We start from the raw sequence: 20,748 nt of genomic DNA, 5'->3' as shown, positions 1-20,748 counted from the left end.
ACCATGCCCACTGCACAAACATTGGTTGCTGGAGTGATGGTGTCATGACAGGAGACTAAGTACAGCATTTGTAAAATTGTTCCTAGCTGTGCCATTTTCCTGTGCACACCATCCACTCACTCAGTGTAGTGCTGCTTTGGGTGTCTATCCTTTTCCTCTCTTCTGTCCTTCCTCTTTCACTTTTTCTGGCCCCATTCATGCCATTATGCTTTTTGTGTCAGTCTCTGCTCTCTTTATCTCATTCCCTGTTCTTTTTGCTTTTACTCTCGGCTCCTTTTCTCTTATCCAGCCTCTTTTTCTCTCGTTTTCCTGCCACGGTCCGCCAGTTACAATATTTCACGGTTTATTATGCAGATACGAGGCTGTAAGTAATGACCAGGCAAGATGATATATTGTAGCCGTGGCGAATCAGGCAGACATATATGGTGAAAGGTCAGACATAGACTTACATATGCACTTGAAATATGAACTAGAGTAAAAGAGAGAGAGTTGGAGAGAGAGAGAGAGAAAGAGAGCTGTGTGTATATGTGTGTGTGTGTGTGTTTGCATAATTATACTTGCATGCTGAAGCCTTGTATGTGTTCAAGTGGGATCAGAGACCCATCATCCCACACTTTCAACTGAAGCGCATGTAATTCTCTTCCACGATTCTTCTGTGAGTTAGAATTACACACACACACACACACACACACACACACACACACACATTTACTAACATGCATACAAAAACCTCTATTCACACAGGCTTAATATGAACTCAGCCATCCCTCCACACTCAGTATCCCTGCCTGACGCAAACACAGGCTCTCCTGCGTACACACACGACTCAACACACACAGACAGACGGACAGACAGACAGACACACACACACACACACACACACACACACACACACACACACACACACACACACACACACACACACACACACACACACACACACACACACACACACCTCAAGGCTCAGTGTTGGCGCCAGTAATGTTCCTATCTATCTATCTATCTATTGCCAGACGCCTCAATCCCGTTTGGGGTGGCCACAAACAAATCGCCTCCAAGTCGCCCTGTCCCCCGCCATTTCACTGCCCTGCTCCCAACTCACACCCCCCTCTCTCATATACCACTCCACCCCATCTCTCCATCTCATCCTCGGCCTCCCCCTCCCTCTTTCCCCCTCCACCTCACTCACATACACTCTCTTCGTCAGTCTTTCACCCTCCATCCTCTTCACATGGCCAAACCACCTCAGTGTGTTCCTCATAACGCTTCCTATCACATCCACATCAACACCACAACGCTCCTTTATATCCTCATTCGTCAGCCTGTCTCTCCATGTGACTCCACAGGCTCCTCTTAAATAACTCATTTCCACGGCTCTCACTCTTGACTTGTGTTCCTGATTTACGTAAATGATATGGTAGATGGAGTGAACAGTTATGCAAGTCTGTTTGCTGATGATGTAAAGATCTTGAGGAAGATAGAGGTTGAGGAGGATTGTAAAATACTGCAGGAGGATTTGGATAGGATACACAATTGGAGCCGGACGTGGGAAATGAAATTTAATGTAAAGAAATGTAAAATATTGGAAATGGGTAAAAGTACCAGGAGACCATCACTGTATTATTTTTTGGGTAATGAATTAATCACAAAAAGGAGAGAAGAGAAAGATTTGGGAGTGCAGGTCCAAGATAGTTTGTCACCAGAAAAGCACATTAACAAGATAGTTGGAGAGACTTATAAACTCTTGACTAACATAAGAGTAGCATTTCATTATATGGATGAGGAAATGATGAAAAAGTTGATAGTGGTCATGATCCGCCCCAGGTTAGAATATGCAGCGGTAGTGTGGTCCCCACACAAAAAGAAAGATATAAACAAGATTGAGAGAATACAAAGAACAGCAACCAAGATGGTCCCCAGTCTGACAGACCTGTCATACAGAGAGAGGCTGGAAAAACTGGATTTGCCTTCGTTAGAGGAAAGGAGAAAGAGGGGAGACATGATTGCGGTGTTCAGGACCATGGTGGGAGTAGATAAAATTGACAAAGAAGATCTGTTTGTATGGGATAAGAGAGCAACAAGAGGACATGGAATGAAATTGAAAAAGTCAAGCTGCTTGAAGGATATCAAGAAATATAGCTTTCCTTACAGAAGTATAGACTTATGGAATAGCCTGGACAAAGAGATCGTCCAGTCTAAAAACTTAAACGAGTTTAAAGCTAAATTCGACTTATTGAGAAACAGCGACGGAAACCCACGAGCATAGTACATTCCGTGTATATCACAATTAGGTATATTAGGTAAATACTTAAATATTTGGAACGACTTAGACAAAGAGGTGGTGCATGAGAAAAACATTCATGTGTGTAAAGGTAGACTTGATAAATGTGGATATGGAGACAGGACAACACGAGCATTGCTCAATTCCTGTATACTACAAATAGGTAAATACACACACACACACACACACACACACACACACACACACACATTTACTAACATGCATACAAAAACCTCTATTCACACAGGCTTAATATGAACTCAGCCATCCCTCCACACTCAGTATCCCTGCCTGACGCAAACACAGGCTCTCCTGCGTACACACACGACTCAACACACACAGACAGACAGACAGACAGACACACACACACACACACACACACACACACACACACACACACACCTCAAGGCTCAGTGTTGGCGCCATTAATGTTCCTATCTATCTATTGCCAGACGCCTCAATCCCGTTTGGAGTGGCCACAAACAAATCGCCTCCAAGTCGCCCTGTCCCCCGCCATTTCATTGCCCTGCTCCCAACTCACACCCCCCCTCTCTCATATACCTCTCCACCCCATCTCTCCATCTCATCCTCGGCCTCCCCCTCCCTCTTTCCCCCTCCACCTCACTCACATACACTCTCTTCGTCAGTCTTTCACCCTCCATCCTCTCCACATGGCCAAACCACCTCAGTGTGTTCCTCATAACGCTTCCTATCACATCCACATCAACACCACAACGCTCCTTTATATCCTCATTCGTCAGCCTGTCTCTCCATGTGACTCCACAGGCTCCTCTTAAATAACTCATTTCCACGGCTCTCACTCTTGACTTATGTTCCTGATTTACGTAAATGATATGGTAGATGGAGTGAACAGTTATGCAAGTCTGTTTGCTGATGATGTAAAGATCTTGAGGAAGATAGAGGTTGAGGAGGATTGTTAAATACTGCAGGAGGATTTGGATAGGATACACAATTGGAGCCGGACGTGGGAAATGAAATTTAATGTAAAGAAATGTAAAATATTGGAAATGGGTAAAAGTACCAGGAGACCATCACTGAATTATTTTTTGGGTAATGAATTAATCACAAAAAGGAGAGAAGAGAAAGATTTGGGAGTGCAGGTCCAAGATAGTTTGTCACCAGAAAAGCACATTAACAAGATAGTTGGAGAGACTTATAAACTCTTGACTAACATAAGAGTAGCATTTCATTATATGGATGAGGAAATGATGAAAAAATTGATAGTGGCCATGATCCGCCCCAGGTTAGAATATGCAGCGGTAGTGTGGTCCCCACACAAAAAGAAAGATATAAACAAGATTGAGAGAATACAAAGAACAGCAACCAAGATGGTCCCCAGTCTGACAGACCTGTCATACAGAGAGAGGCTGGAAAAACTGGATTTGCCTTCGTTAGAGGAAAGGAGAAAGAGGGGAGACATGATTGCGGTGTTCAGGACCATGGTGGGAGTAGATAAAATTGACAAAGAAGATCTGTTTGTATGGGATAAGAGAGCAACAAGAGGACACGGAATGAAATTGAAAAAGTCAAGCTGCTTGAAGGATATCAAGAAATATAGCTTTCCTTACAGAAGTATAGACTTATGGAATAGCCTGGACAAAGAGATCGTCCAGTCTAAAAACTTAAACGAGTTTAAAGCTAAATTCGACTTATTGAGAAACAGCGACGGAAACCCACGAGCATAGTACATTCCGTGTATATCACAATTAGGTATATTAGGTAAATACTTAAATATTTGGAACGACTTAGACAAAGAGGTGGTGCATGAGAAAAACATTCATGTGTGTAAAGGTAGACTTGATAAATGTGGATATGGAGACAGGACAACACGAGCATTGCTCAATTCCTGTATACTACAAATAGGTAAATACACACACACACACACACACACACACACACACACACACACACACATTTACTAACATGCATACAAAAACCTCTATTCACACAGGCTTAATATGAACTCTGCCATCCCTCCACACTCAGTATCCCTGCCTGACGCAAACACAGGCTCTCCTGCGTACACACACGACTCAACACACACAGACAGGCAGACGGACAGACAGACACACACACACACACACACACACACACACACACACACACACACACACACACACCTCAAGGCTCAGTGTTGGCGCCAGTAATGTTCCTGATTTACGTAAATGATATGGTAGATGGAGTGAACAGTTATGCAAGTCTGTTTGCTGATGATGTAAAGATCTTGAGGAAGATAGAGGTTGAGGAGGATTGTAAAATACTGCAGGAGGATTTGGATAGGATACACAATTGGAGCCGGACGTGGGAAATGAAATTTAATGTAAAGAAATGTAAAATATTGGAAATGGGTAAAAGTACCAGGAGACCATCACTGAATTATTTTTTGGGTAATGAATTAATCACAAAAAGGAGAGAAGAGAAAGATTTGGGAGTGCTGGTCCAAGATAGTTTGTCACCAGAAAAGCACATTAACAAGATAGTTGGAGAGACTTATAAACTCTTGACTAACATAAGAGTAGCATTTCATTATATGGATGAGGAAATGATGAAAAAATTGATAGTGGCCATGATCCGCCCCAGGTTAGAATATGCAGCGGTAGTGTGGTCCCCACACAAAAAGAAAGATATAAACAAGATTGAGAGAATACAAAGAACAGCAGCCAAGATGGTCCCCAGTCTGACAGACCTGTCATACAGAGAGAGGTTGGAAAAACTGGATTTGCCTTCGTTAGAGGAAAGGAGAAAGAGGGGAGACATGATTGCGGTGTTCAGGACCATGGTGGGAGTAGATAAAATTGACAAAGAAGATCTGTTTGTATGGGATAAGAGAGCAACAAGAGGACACGGAATGAAATTGAAAAAGTCAAGCTGCTTGAAGGATATCAAGAAATATAGCTTTCCTTACAGAAGTATAGACTTATGGAATAGCCTGGACAAAGAGATCGTCCAGTCTAAAAACTTAAACGAGTTTAAAGCTAAATTCGACTTATTGAGAAACAGCGACGGAAACCCACGAGCATAGTACATTCCGTGTATATCACAATTAGGTATATTAGGTAAATACTTAAATATTTGGAACGACTTAGACAAAGAGGTGGTGCATGAGAAAAACATTCATGTGTGTAAAGGTAGACTTGATGAATGTGGATATGGAGACAGGACAACACGAGCATTGCTCAATTCCTGTATACTACAAATAGGTAAATACACACACACACACACACACACACACAAGTTTACGTGTACACAGAACAGGCGAAACTTGGAATGTGCCATCCGTAGACGTTCGGACCGCAATTTTTCTTAGCGAATATATAGCCGATCGAAAGTTAGGTTAGGTCACTTTGGGCAGGGTTTGGTCTGATTAGGTAATTTTTGGTTGGGTTGGCTTCAGTTCGACTAGATATAGACGGATTAGGTTAGATTGCTTTAGAATACGTCGGTTTTGATAGGTTTTGAGTTGGGTTTTATTTGGTTGGGTTAGGCTGGGTTAGGTTCAGTTGGATTAGGTCATTTTAGGCTTGACTGGTTGGGTTAGGTCGGGTATGGTATGGTTAAGTGAGACTGGGTAGGATTAGGTAGGGTTGGATACGGTTAGGCTGCTTCAAAATAGGTTATGTTAAGTATGGGATAAATGATTTTCATAAGTTTTATCAAGATTTCTTAACCATTGTTATGAGGTCAGGTCGGGCTAGGATAGGCCTAGGCTATTTTTTTCATTAATTTTAGGTCTAGCCTAGTTTTTTTTAGGCCTAGATACAGTATAGGCATGCAGCTTGTATTCAAGTCAATTGATACATAAAGTTAATAATAACCATAACATTAAGGTTTGTCCTGTTTTTATTAAGGGTAGGCCAAAGGATTTTGGCCGACTTTCAGAATTCTTATTATATATAATATGTTATTGTTTGGTAATATTTTACTTTGTACTATCATCCCCTATACTTTTACAAGGTTTATTTATTTACTTATTTTCTATTATTTATTTTTTGGTAATTCCTATTCTGTGCTAAAGGGTAATTTATCTTTTTTTTTTTTTTTTAATTAAACTAGCCTGTCTAGCCAGGGACATTGGCCTGGCCTATTCCAGTTCTGTTAATTTTTCACAAAAAGCCAAATGACTTACCTGCCATTCTGCCACTGTGCACACACTCACATTTTTTTACCACATACCATAATATGATTTTACTAAGAGCTTGGTGTCACTCATCCACAGGTCAGGAGCATTGTGACCATATGGATAGATTTATGTGAAGAATCTTCAGAAAATTATCAGCAATGTCTATTACTTCATACTTCAAGCCTGTTGGTTCACATGGGAAGCAACCGGAACCAAATTCATCTTCTGATAAGAAAGAAAAAGAACCGGAGAAAAACAAGACTGGTAGAGATGGATCAGGACCAAGTGAAATCAAAATTCCTTCAGATTTAGGGGAGGCTGATCATGAACCAGTACAGCCTAAGATTGCTTCTTTTAATCCAAAGCAGTATGGTAATAGTAAGAGAGACTTCTCAGCATCCTGGTATAATGGATGCACATGGCTTGAGTATTCAGTAGAAGAGGGGGCAGCATTTTGTTTTCCCTGTAGTCATTTTAAAAGTTCTTCTAAAGACCGTACATTTACTAAAGAGGGTTACTCAAACTGGTGCCATGCATTAGACAAACACAAAGGTTTCCAAAAACACGAAAATTCTCAAACTCATGTAGAAGCTGTGGTTATATGGCAGGAGAGAAAAATGCGCATAGAGAAGAACCAGAGTGTCAGTACAATGGTAAATGAAAAGCAGTTGGAGAAAAAACAGGTACTGTATTAAATCAGTGGTAGAGGTAATTCAGTTTTTATGTGTGAATGAGCTACCTATGCGTGGAGATGGTAAGAGTGGAGCAGGGTGTCTCGATACAAGTAGTGAGTCTCAAGGTGAGCCATCTGGTCTTTTTATGAAGTTATTTCAGTATACATTGTCTAAAGATAAGAAGCTCTCAGAGATTATTCAAATGATTCCTAAGAATGCCTCCTATACTTCTGCTAGGATTCAGAATGAGATGATAGACATTATGAAAGACACTGTCATAGAGAATGTTGTTAATGATATCAAGGAGGCTGACATACCATTTTTTAGCATTAAGTCTGATGGAACTCGTGACCCTACCAACACAGAAAATATATCTGTAATAGTAAGATATGTAAAGGGTGGTAAAGTAAATGAGAGTCTAATTGGTATGCCAACAACAGATGATTTTGATGCAGAAAGCCTGGCCTCATTAATGCTTAAAACACTAAATGAATGTGGACTTGATTGCAGTAATATATTATCTTAATGTTATGATGGAGCATCTGTGATGTCAGGTCAGCATGGAGGTGTTCAAAAAAAGCTACAAGAAAAACTTCAGAAGGAAATCCCATATGTACATTGTTTCAATCACCAACTGCACTTGGTTGTGGTACATTCAGTTGAAATGCAGAATGATGTAAAATTGTTTTTTTCCATTTGCAATAGACTGTACAACTTTCTACACCGTCCAGAGCTAGACAGGATTTATGATGGAACAAAACTCAAACGACTTTTGGAACAGAGATGGTCAGGTCATTTAGATACTGTGTCTGCTATCTTAGAAAACCATGAAAGGATAGTGAATGCACTTGAATCTTGTGAAGAAAATGGATGTAATGCTGTAATTTGTATTGAGGCAACAGGTTTATTGAAGCAGATCAGAAGTAGGAAGTATATGTTCATTGCATATTGTGTTCAGACAGTCTTGAGTTTAATTAAACCTGCTGATAAGCTCCTACAATCAAGTGATTGTGATTTGATGACTGGAACTAGACTAATTGAATCTGTGGTCTGCAGTGTAAAAGACATGAGAAATGATGTAAAAATTTTTGAGGGAATCATTACAAAACTTGCAGATCATAATCTCTCTGAACCTGAATATGTACATAAGGTTCCAAAGCGGAGCCGCAAACTGCCTGCACATTTGTCAAAAGATTCAGTTGTTGAGGCCAGTGTAGGACATTCAGAAGATCCTAGCAATGCAGAAAGTGAAGCAACACTTTTCAGGCAGATTTATTGCAGCATTGTAGATAACTGCCTTGGGGAGCTTGATGCTAGATTTGGTGAATGCAGTAGTGCAGTGACTGCTGCAATCTCATGCCTTTGGCCAGAACCCAGTGTGAGTTTCTTAGATCCTAAAAAAATTGCCCCAGTAGCTTCTCTCATAGGTCTTAATACTGACTCATCTCTGCTCCAAAGTGAATGTCAAGTGGCAAGGACCTTTATTGAAAAAGAGTTTGATGACAAAGTACACAAAACTCTAAACGACTTGTGCTTGCTTCTTCATCCTTATAGAAAAGGATTCAGTGAAGTCTACCAATTGTATGCAGCTGCTCTCACATTTGGCTCTAGTAATGCTGTATGTGAAAAATCCTTTTCAACACTCTCACGTGTACTAACACCTTACAGACGATCTATGACCCATAAAAGAAAAAGTAACCTTGTACTACTCTCATTTCTCGCTGAATACACTCAGAAAATTAATATGGATGAATTTCTCCATACATTTGCTGCAAGAAGCAGGAAGATCCAATTGTATTAAGAGCAGCAGCAGATTTGAAGTCTAAGACATTTTCCTTTCTCTTTTCCTTTATTAAAATGATGAGCTATGTTGTTTGGACATATAATTATTACTTCAAAGTTTAGTTCATATGAAGTGATGAAATTACCAACACACTGTAAATTTATGCAAAATTTCATTAATTTTCCTAACAATCAAATCTTATGAGTTCTTATCTAAAGCAGAAACCAATGTTAATATTACTTGGACTTTTGTTTGTAGAGACCTGGAAAGCGTCAGTAAATGCAACCCTATTTTTTTATTCCATGTCTTCCTGTGTGTGCGACTGTGTGTGTGTGTGTGTGTGTGTGTGTGTGTGTGAGAGAGAGAGAGAGAGAGAGAGAGAGAAAGAAATGTTGGTTTTGATTATATCGTAACTATTGCCATGACATCTATGGTCCCATGCATTAACATAGGTAGGACTGAATTTTTGCTCTATATTATTGACTGCCTCCTAATAACCTGCCCCCCTCAATATCTCAATTGCCCCCCTATGGTTATACTTCTGGGGACGGGCCTGCCCAGGAGGCCATTTACAGCTCTAGGTGGAGCCTACTAGGATGCCCCTGTTAACTGGGTGGAGAGACACAGATGTGGCATCCATTCATGAACCAAATCTCCACACTTTTCACTGCACCTCACTGTGGCCAGGCACTGTCAGCTGCAAGGAAACATCAGTTCACTGCAGGGGATGGCCCTGCAGGGGCAGTTGCTTGCCTGTGTTGATGGGCTTGCATGGTCAAACATACACTGGTTGATCAGCAACAGCAACCACACCTTTGTCTCAGCCATTGTACTATGAAAAGTGCATCTCATACTTGTTTGCAAATTCAGTATGCCTTTCAGTAAAACACATGATGGTTTAAAGGTTTAGTAGCTTCATGTAGAATAAGTCTTATGCCTCCTACACATAGGTTTAGTTCTAAAAAAAAAAAAAAAAAAAAAAAAAAAATGGTTGGTGTTTTTCTGATCATGTAATGCCACAAGAAGAGTAGACTTGTTGTTTTCCCTAAATTTTTCAGTATGGTACCCTAACCCAGGGCTCTTGCACCTCATAAGGGATAATTTGGAGCTGGTTGTGCCATTTATCAGTAACAGTTTTCCAGTCTTGAACATGACCATTATTTTTTCCACCACTCATCCCACAGCTCACCCAGCATTGCCAAGCCTTTCCACGTTGGCCACCTGTGCTCCACCATCATCGGCACATCCTGGCCTGCCTCCACTCAGCCCTGGGCCACCATGTCACCTGCATCAACCACCTGGGTGACTGGGCCACACAGTTTGGTCTCCTCCAATATGGGTAAGACTCAGGCACAACTATACTCCTTCAGTACATTTTTGTCTTGCTTCTTTCATGCAGTTTTATTCAGCTCAGGAGAGACTTTTGGACTGGTGGGGTTATAAATTGACTTCATTAACATGTTCAGTACCAGAGGGCCTTTCCAAACGGTATATATATATTTTTTTTAATGCAAGCAAGAAAGAACCAAAAGCCAGAAGCCTGCAAGATTGTAAGAGTGTTCCCTCCAAGAGAGAGAGAGAGAGAGGAAGAGAGAAAGAGAAAAAAAAACAAGTTAACAGAGAGCCAAATTCAAGATCCATTCATTTTGAGATGTCTGGACACAATGTGTTTGAAAGACTGGAGGTCATAGGCAGTAGGAAATACAGACAGAGGAAGATACTTCCAGAGTTGTGAGGTCATAGCTAGAATAATAGAAATATGATGGAGAATGACTTGGTGATGTGGGTTGGATAAGGAGAGTGGCTCTGAGGTGATGTATAGGCTACATGTGGACAGAGTGCTGGAAGGTAGAGTGAGAAGGAGAGCATGAACCCCTGCCACACTGATTGCTTGTAAGATAGGTTACCTCCTCTGAATCATTGTTTTATAGCCAGTGTAAACTGTACCTCATACCAGACTTGCAGCTGGGCCCGTGCACACCTTCATTGTACCTTATATGAAGTTTGTAGTTTAGCAAGGGTTAATCCCTTTCAGTATGGTGATAGGATTTTTTTTATAGATGATTTACAGTTCTGTATGTCTATCTGTCTATCTATCAATAGCCCAATGCCCTAATCCCGGAAAGGATGGTCCCATATGAAATGCCTCCAAGTTGCTCTGTCACCCACCATTTGACTGCCCTCCCCCCTAGCTCACTCCCCCTCCCTTATATACCTCTCAACTTCATCCCTCCACCTCATCCTTGGTCTCTCCCTCCCTCCATCACACCTGCATACACTCTCTTAGTCATTCAGTCTCCATTCTCTCCATATGTCCAGACCACCTCAGTGTATTTCTCAGTGTAGTATGGTGATAGGATTTTTAGAGATGATTTACAATTTTGTATGTGCTTCCACATTTAAGGCAGCTAGTTCATAGTGCATTTTTCTTCATGTATATTATATCTTTTATTTCTTTTAATGCAAGGAAGTAGGAACCAAAGGCTTGAAGTGGGCAAAATTGTTCCCTCCAAGAAAAATGAAAACAAGATACCAGTAATAGACCAATTCAAGATGCCTTCATTATATACTAAATTTCATCCTAGTTTACTCCACCTACCATTAGACAAAACTGTTACTGATGTAAAGTAGTAGCATTTCTCTATAGTATTGTACATTCATATAATTTCCCTTAAAACAAGACAGTGCATCTGGTATGTTTCCAACTTTTTGTTTTTTTTACTGATGTGTTCATAAGTGAGATGTATAAATATCCCCACCATGTTATATTTCAGAAATGATGCACAAAACCTGAGAGTGACCTGGAGGAAGATGCCATCAGGAAGCTGTACAGTGTTATGTTTGGGCCAACCAGCAGGCCAAGGCAGACCTCCTGGTTGAGGTACGGGAGGTGATAATGCTGAACCGGGTGCAGTCAGTGAGTGAGCACCAGGTCTGTCATGTCAGTTTGTTTAGCAGCTCGTCACATTATCTGTACGGTACCAGGTATCTATATTTAACTCTCTCATGGCTGTGGATGTCTAGTATTCTATCCCTCATTCCATACCACTCTTATAATCAATTTCTTTTGATTCCGTGTTAGTTCCTTGTTGCAGCCATTTAGTTTTTACTAGTTTTCACTTTTCCCATTGCAGTACAATACTGACTTGGTGAAATATTATTAGCCCATTTAATATGTTGAAGTGGTAGGGGTGACCATCATCCACTCACTTGATGTAGTGCTGACTACTTCTTCCATAGCCTTTATCATTCTTTTTCTGTGCCTGCCCTCCTCTCTTCCTATTTCTCCCATCTTTCCTGTCACTTCTTATTGCTTTTCTTTTCTTTACAGGTGGCTTTACATTGAGTGACAAGCCAGATGGTTTCCTGTAAGCCAAGAAACCATTTACAACGCTGGGTGGTAACCACATAACCAAACCATATCAAGTGGGTTGATGGAGGGTTAGTGCCCCTCCCCATGAAACAAATAACTCAAAGTCAAATGGTCACCTTCTTACGGGATTATGGCATCTGGCAATAGATAGATAGATAGAATATGTTGACCTCCATCTTTTTGTACTCCTGTTTCTGTTTGATGGTTTGATTCAGTTTAGGAGTGATATTGCAGGCTGGAGGGATTGAACATATCCTTTGTTAACTGTTTCACTCCTAAAGATTTTTTAAGGTGACTAAAACCATACCATAGTTGCATGAGTGAACTAAAAGACAATATCAGGATATTGAAGGAGTTCTAGTTGTCTGTCTATCTATCTATCTGTCTATCTATCTATCTATCTATCTATCTATCTATCTGTCTATCTATAGCCAGATGCCACAATCCAGTAAGGGGTGGCTTTTTGTCTTTGAGCTCATTGTTTTACGGGGAGGGGCACTAACCCTCCACCAACCCACTTGTTGACATGTGGGGAAAACATATAGGTTAGTTATATGGTTACCACCCAGCATTGTAAATGGTTTCCTGGCTTACAGGGAACCATTAGGCTTGTTACTCAGTGTAAAGCCACCTGAAAAGGAAAGAAGAGTAATAAAAAGTGACAAGAAGGATGGAAGAAATAGGAAGAGAGAAGGACAGTCACAGAAAAAGAATGATAAGGGTGAAGAAGTAGGCAGCATTACATCAAGTGAGTGGATGGTGGTAAGAAACAGGAAGAGAGGAGGACAGACACAGAGAAAGAATGACAAAGGTAAAGGAAGAAGAAGGCAGCACTACACCACGGGAGTGGATGATGGTGAGAAATAGGAAGAGAGGAGGGCAGACACAGACAAAGAATGATGAAGGTGAAGGAGTTAATGGTGATGAAATGAGTAATCAGATGAACTAAAGTGCTTCTGTTCCTGCAGATACAAGGGCCAGTGTGAGGACAAGTGATGATGACATGGCTGAGAAGGTGGCTCTCTCCTACATCATCGTAAAACAAAAAAAAAAGGAATACAAAAAGGTAATACAAAAATATCGAGTACAAAAAGGTAATCACAGCAGGTTAGTACACACAGCTCTCAAGGAGTGTATGTGTCTGCAGGTTAATACTGGCTTAACAAAGTAACTCAGACTGTTGGTCTCCATTTAATACTGGGGAACAGTGGTGTCAAAAAGTTATATCAGTTGTGCCAGTGCTTCAGTTGTTTCCCATGCTATTAAAGTTAACATGTCCAGTGAAGTTATGGCGTGAAAGCATCTGGGTAATTTCTGCCCTACCCCATCACTACTCAGCTTCATTGTGGCTTCAGATATCATCAAGAGGATTAGTGGGAACTGCCAGGGACTGAGGACCTGAGGCCTAGTACATCGTGAAATTTAGATGAATTCAGTAGGTGAGATAGTAAGGAATATGTACATAGTCAGGGAATGGTGGTGGTGGAGTCTGCTGTACTCAGATATACATTAGCCTTTAACCATAACTGTACACTTCACAAGAAAATTTAGAGTGAAGTTATGCTGGGTTAATTGACTTTGTTGCTTTTGTAGTGAATATTTTTGTTTTACTACAGTATACAGCGGAAGAAAAAAAAAATCTTTCATTAGTGTCTGAAGTATGACTCAAGCCTTATTTTATTGTTACCACCAGACAGTTGTGTTTAGCTTGAGGGAAACCTGATGGAGTGGAAGAGTTTAATGGTTGCTGCTTAACACACATCATCTGCCTCACTGTTGATTGTGTAGTCATTTACCATAGTCGTAAATTTGTTCAGGTCATAAGTTTGATATTACCATTGGACTTGCAGAGCCACAGAGACATGGGAGTGAAGCTGCAGTACGTCCACTGTCGCCTGGTGAGCCTGGAGAGGGAGTGTGGCCTGGTGCTTAACCCTCATCTCACCCCCACCCCCACCCTCCTCACAGACACCCCAGTGGCATTGCCTGTACAAGACTTGGCAGGTTAGCATTAGAAATAGATAACCTAGACTTACCTAACATATCCTATCCAGTCCAAACATTAGCTAACCTAATCTCACCTTTATAACCCTATCCCACTCTATGCTAACCTGTTGAATCTAATCTGGTCCATCCTACCCTAATTTAACCCAGAGCTTCCTAATCTATTGTAACCCAGATCATGTATGTTCTAATATTATGTACTCTCATAACCTCATCTGACATATATGAATCTAACCTAAGCATTATCCTAACATTAATTCTTACAGAAAATGGGGTGGGAAGGATCCAGATGCAAGAAAATAGAGTAATGAAAGTAGAACTGTCAACAAAAACAAAGTAAATATGTTTTCTTACCCTAAAAGCTTTCCTGAGTTGCCTAACAGTACTTTAAATATTGCATGAACAGTTCCTCTGCTAGGGATAAAACCAAATTGTCTCTTATTAATGTTAAGTCTCCTTGCTCATGCAGGCCAGAATTTTCTCCTACAGCTACCTCGATTAAGAGCATCACCCTTCCCCTCGTAAACATTCACAGTATCACTGCTACATCACCAGATGCTTTCAGCATTTCATCTGCCACACCATACACACCCACAGTTTTCCCTGTTACCATTTTACCAGTTGCCTGTGTTTTAGAATGTATAATTTCCTTGTTTAATGAGGCTGTTTAGTTGACTATGCATTTTCTACAATGATGATGATGATGATGATGATGATGATGTTTGTTAAATACTTACTGAAGGCAGCTGGTTTCTTCTTTGTTCCAGATAGCAATTTGATATGCCAGGTTGCTGAGCCGAAGAACATTATATATATATATGCCACGTTGAGTACACCGCTTCCCATCCGATCAGCGAAGTTAAGCAACGTTGGGTCTGGTTAGTACTTGGATGGGTGACCGCCTGGGAACACCAGATGCTGTTGGCATCCCTACGTCAAGTGGGGTTGGTGGAGGATTGGTGCCCCTCCCTGTAAAACAGTTAACTCTGAGCCATTGGCCACCCCATCTGGGATACGTGGCGTCTGGCAATGGATGGATATATATATATATATACATATATATATATATATATATATATATATATTTTCTTATTTTTATTGGTACAGTAATATCCCTCTGAGGCAGACTTCTTTTAAGGCAGCCAGTTAAAGTGAGATGGATAAGGGTGACATTGCCTGAAAGACAAGGCAGCAACTTCAGCCTGCAGTTCACCAGTTTCACATTTCAGATAAACCTGGTGCTACCAGTGCTACTGTACTGTTGCTGATTGAATATAACATTGTGTCAGCTTATTAAATAGTGAAGAGTGAATCAGTCTGCAAGTAAACCTCAAAATTTTGGTGCCATATGATAAATTGTTACATGATGGACAACCTCTTGAGATGGACACTTTCCCCTTAATTAGTCTGCCATAGAGGGGTCTTACTATATGTTTTCATGTATTTCTGTATTTTTCTGTATTTATATTGGTGTATATTTACCATTATTACACTTCTGGATGAGTAATGAGAACCATATGTATTCCAGTTAATGTGCTTCTGTGTATGATTTGATTTGTATATGCACTGTTATAACTTTCACAGCTGAGAAGTGCAGTATATACAGTAATACTTAAAGTGTGCAGCAGATGTTTTATAGTATTAGTATTTCATAATACTAATTGTATAGAAGGGGACAAGAGTTCAGTTGCATCTACTATTCAACTGCATCTGTTTCACTATTCAGCTGCATCTACTTCACACCTACAACATGTTTGCTATAGTACTTTTGATACTTTCATCCCTTTGTATCAGAGAGACATTTCTTGGCAGTGAAATAAACCAAGCCTCTCTCTGCTTAGCAATATTAGCCAGCAAAGGAAAGTGAGAAGTAGAAGGGGTGAAATATTAAGGCAGAGAAACATACCAAGCCTAAGATTATTAGTCAGCAGAAAAAAGGATGTGGAAGGGGTGAAATACAAGGTACACTTTTGTATCTGTGGGCAGAGGAGTGTACCAAGCCTCTTTCAGCATAGGAATATTAGTCAGCAGAAAAAAATGAGAAGCATAAGAGGTGAGAGATTGGATGAACTTTGGTGTTTATAGGCTGGGAAATTTGCCAAGTCTCTCTCAGCTTAGGAATATTAGCCAGCAGTAGAAAATTGGAAGTAGAAGAGGTGAAATGGCTGAACTTTTGTCCCCGAATATACATTGAAATAGCATTCCTTTGATAATGGACTGTATGGAGCATCAGTGGGTTGTGTGAATGAAAAGACATTGCACTGTACATAGAGCACGGCTGATAGTGTGATATATGCATAACTACAGTAAGTAAATATAGCAGTGTGTGTGTAATCGTAAAAGCTGAATATATTGCAAAAGCCAAATGCTGTGTATCGATGTATGGCATGTGTAACTGCAAAAGCTAAATATAGAGATGTATGCATAACTACGAAAACAAAGTATAGTGATATATTTGTAATCATGAGAGCCAAAGTTGTCTTACACTTCCAATTCATACCTCGAGATGAGAGTGTAAGGAAGCCAGAATTAGCTTGAGTTTAAATATACTTACAAAGATATTGAATGTTTTTTATGTAATAGTGACGTGTTTGAAAGGAGGAGGAGAGAAAGAGCTAGGTGGATTATATAGGGAACTAGGACCAAAAACAGGGTAGGGGGTCAGTATGGGAGAGTATAAGGGTAAGGGAGGAAAAAGAAGATGGTGGAGGATTAGGGTGGGAGGGCATATATTAAATACATCAAAAAGAGCCATTAGGTAAAAAAAGTAAATATATAAATAAATAATAGAAATGCTGAGCTGTGCAGGCATGGAACACTACTATACAAAATTTATGTATGTATATATGTATGACCCAAAACAGTTTTTGGTAAATATACAGTACTGTATAAGGAAGGTTGATTAAAAAACAAGGTTGAAGATTTTGTATTTAAGATTGACCAAGAAGGACAAAATGGTGAAGTAAAGGGGATGGGAAAGTACAAGAAAGAGTATATAAGGGAGGGTGGTGCATCTCAGGATTGGGGGTTGTTACAGAATGTGGTGAAAGTTTTTGGCGTATCAGATAGAGCCAGGAATCCGGGGCTTGAGTGATGAGTGAAGCATGGCCCACTGGACTGGGCAGACTTGAGCTGCCTGGAAATTGCTACTCCTCACCCTGCCCTGGGGTGGGAAAGGAGGTCTGGATGATGATGATAATGATAAAGAGTTAAGACAAATGTGATGGTGATACTTTTGTTCCTCTCAGCCCAGGCAGGATAAATACGAAGCAGACAATAGATAGCTGAATACAGGGGGCAGTTTATATAAGTCTAGAATTGGAGATATAAAAAGATAAGAGATATAAAGATTTGAAGGTCAAGTACTTCTTCCCAGTTTATTTGTAGTTGCGATGGTTAAATTCTGGTAGTGAACAAACTCTGGTACCTGAGCCGTTGTTAGTTGGAATATTGCATGTTATCCATTCGGTGTCCTTAGTATTAGGCTTTCCATTTATTTTCATTGTTTTTTTTAGTATTCCATTTTTTTTAGTCGTTTAGTACAGTACAACTTCATTTTATACTTATGTAAATTTTTCAGATGTTGCGCCCCCTACCCCTTTATTTCTTTGGTGTTATTTAATTTGTGACGTGCTATCAGTAATTCTGCCAGCTTCAATTTTTTCTCTTTCCTTGTCTGGGCCTTATCTCACTTCCTCTTTAGGCAGGAAAAAAGGGTCAGAATGATGATGATGTTATCGGGAAAATTTTTATATTTTGTAGATTGTGTCAGTCAGTGATCTTAATATGTTGTGATTTTTTATTGTTTCATGTATGTATATTTTTACGCCCACATCGAGGAAGGAAACACAGAACCAGTATTTGCTGTGTAAGCCAATACATTCCGTGTGAAGTACCAGTTTGCATGGTACATCAACATTTCTCAGTATACAGTGAGTCTCCATTATAAGCTGCTGTTATTTTTAGTTATGGAATTAAGTGCACGGTAAACTGTTGAAAAAAATAAAGCCTCCTATGCTAAATTTTCTATAAGACTGATTTGCCATAGTCAGGCAGTTAACTCTACCAGTTGTATGGAAGAAAGGTGTAATATTTTGGATCAAACTTCTGCTATTGAAAATTTCTTGTTGTTTGTATATCATATCGCTTTCCAACCAGACCAAGAGTAATAGAAGTACATACATTCCTCACATAACATATACAGTGTGTGTCCATTTTGTAATTTGTACTAGCTGTAACCAGATGATGTTACTTGGTCTGGGAAAGCCAGCAATACCTCATTTACATTAACCTGGCCCAGATTTTCATCCTTCTTCACTTTATTTCACACAGCACAGTAGCAGAAGAGAAAATTGCTATGGCTCTACATCCTTTCTGTAGCACTCCTTCATTATTAGCACCATATACTAGTGGTAATCTATTGCCACAACTTAGTATGCAAGGTGGAGAGATACCAGTGTTAGGCCAAGTTAGAGTAGAAAGGGTATAGTTGAGAAGAAGTTAAAGCAAGCCGTATTTAACCCCCTCTAACTGAGATATCTTTTCTAACATGATTATAAAATTCTGGTTAGAGTAAGGCTAATGTGAAATAGATTATATTATATTGAAGAGGTGAAGGTACGAGAACATAGTGATTTTTGGTAAGCGAAAACCCATCAAGCCAAGAAACTATTTACAACGCTGGGTGGTAACCATATAACCAACCCATACGTGCTCCCTACGTGTCAGCAAGTGGGTTGGTGGAGGGTTAGTGCCCCTCCTTGTGAAACAAATAACTCAGAGTCAAATGGCCACCCCTTATGGGATTATGGCATCTGGCAATAGATAGATAGATAGATAGATTAGTGCAGTGTTAAGATGTGTCATTGGTGAAATAGCATCAGATTCAGTTAGTCATTATGCCATGCTTCCTCTTAAATGCATGCCCATACCGAGGCTGGCCATGGTAGTGCTGATAATATGTTCTGTGGATTGGAAGCTATAGCAGGTATCCTATCTATCAACCTGTCTGTCTACTCTCTGATGCCTAAATCCCATAAGGGATGGCTATAAACAAGGTACCCAAACCAGCTCATTACTTTTTGCAATTGCTGGAAACTGTAGGGAAGGACTAGCTGATGATGAATTTAATAGGTCATTTTTAAGTGGCCACTGCCATATCCCATTCTTGCAGGTTTGACAAGGTGTTGGTGGAGATGTACCAAGAACTGGAGCTGTGTGTCCTTGTCAGCTACCTAGCTTCATTCTGTGGTATGTCAGTTATGTGTTCATTTTGTGCATGCTGTTCATCTACAACTGTGTTTTCCCCATACTCTGCTTTCTATTTCCTTGCTTTCTGAACAATCCCTCACCTCATCTTGCCTTAGGTCAGAAAAAGAGGTCAGGATTATAAATGATGATGATGATGAGGATGATAATGATAAGGAGCTGATGAGGAGTATATGATGATGATGATGAACCCTTCAAGTGTAGTCTGTAAGCACATACATTGAGTTTTTCCCTCTCAAAACATCAGCAGCTGCAAGACCCCAAAGCAATTATTTTTCTCATATCTCTAGCAACACAAAAGGTCTCCTCAAGCTGAACATTTTCTGATAATAGAGGGAATACCATAGAAAGGACCATCATTTAGACCATCATATCAAAAGAATTTAAATTGTTGAAGTTACAGGTCTCTTTTAAACTCTGTAAAATGCAAGAGTTAATCATTACACCTGGTCCTTCATGTATGCAAAAGGTCAACTCTGGAACTGTCTTCCTCCATCTGTATTTCCTACAGCCTATGGCCTCCAATCTCTCAAACACATTGTGCCTAGTTGTCTTGCAATGAATGGATCTCGAATTTTGGCTGTCTATCTTATTTTTTCGTGGAGGAAACAATCTTCCAGGCTTTTGGTTCCTTCTTCCTTACATTAAAAAAAAAAGTGGCATCAGTAAGAATGTAATATAGGGAGTTTTCATGTATCAGAAGGTTTTAAAAGTGTTCCCAAAGCAGAATAAAATTATATGGCAGAGCTAGTATGTAGTGTGGAAGGATCATCATATAGAGTTGTAGAGTTGTTATGGGCTGGTAAAGTTATAAGGGCAGGCCAGAGATAAGACACTTAGGGTGAAACAGAAGACAGATGAGGTAGACAGTGGTATGGTGTAGGTTTGGTTATTCGATGGTTGCAGACAAATCCACTTGACCAGTTCAGTGGCAGTTGGCAGGCCTTGAGTCCACCACTCCAAATGTATTTCCTACTGTCTTCCTATGTCAGTATTTCCTACTGTCTTCCTCTGCATGTATGTCCTACTGTCTTCCTCTGTCTGTATTTCCTACTGTCTTCCTCTGTCTGTATTTCCTACTGTCCTCCACTGTCTTCATTTCCTACTGTCTTCCTCTATATGTCCTACTATATTCCTCTTTCTGTATTTCCTACTGTCTTCCTGTGTCTGTATTTCCTGTTGTCTTCCTCTGTGTTTTTCCTACTGTCTTCCTCTGTATATATT

General features: G+C 40.1%; 1 pseudogene; it reads left to right on the top strand.

The window, feature by feature from the left end:
* The first annotated feature begins 15,064 nt into the window (after positions 1-15,064).
* LOC145389953 (5S ribosomal RNA) lies at positions 15,065-15,183 on the top strand (annotated as a pseudogene).
* The last annotated feature ends 5,565 nt before the right edge of the window (positions 15,184-20,748 follow it).

The sequence above is a fragment of the Coenobita brevimanus genome, unplaced genomic scaffold (assembly GCF_032717465.1).
Source record: "Coenobita brevimanus isolate Jiangsu-jjx unplaced genomic scaffold, ASM3271746v2 jjx.HiC_scaffold_2648, whole genome shotgun sequence".
Taxonomy (NCBI): Eukaryota; Metazoa; Arthropoda; class Malacostraca; order Decapoda; family Coenobitidae; genus Coenobita; species Coenobita brevimanus.
Note: the sequence above shows the minus strand (reverse complement) of the source record. Positions and strands in the feature narration are given on the sequence as shown.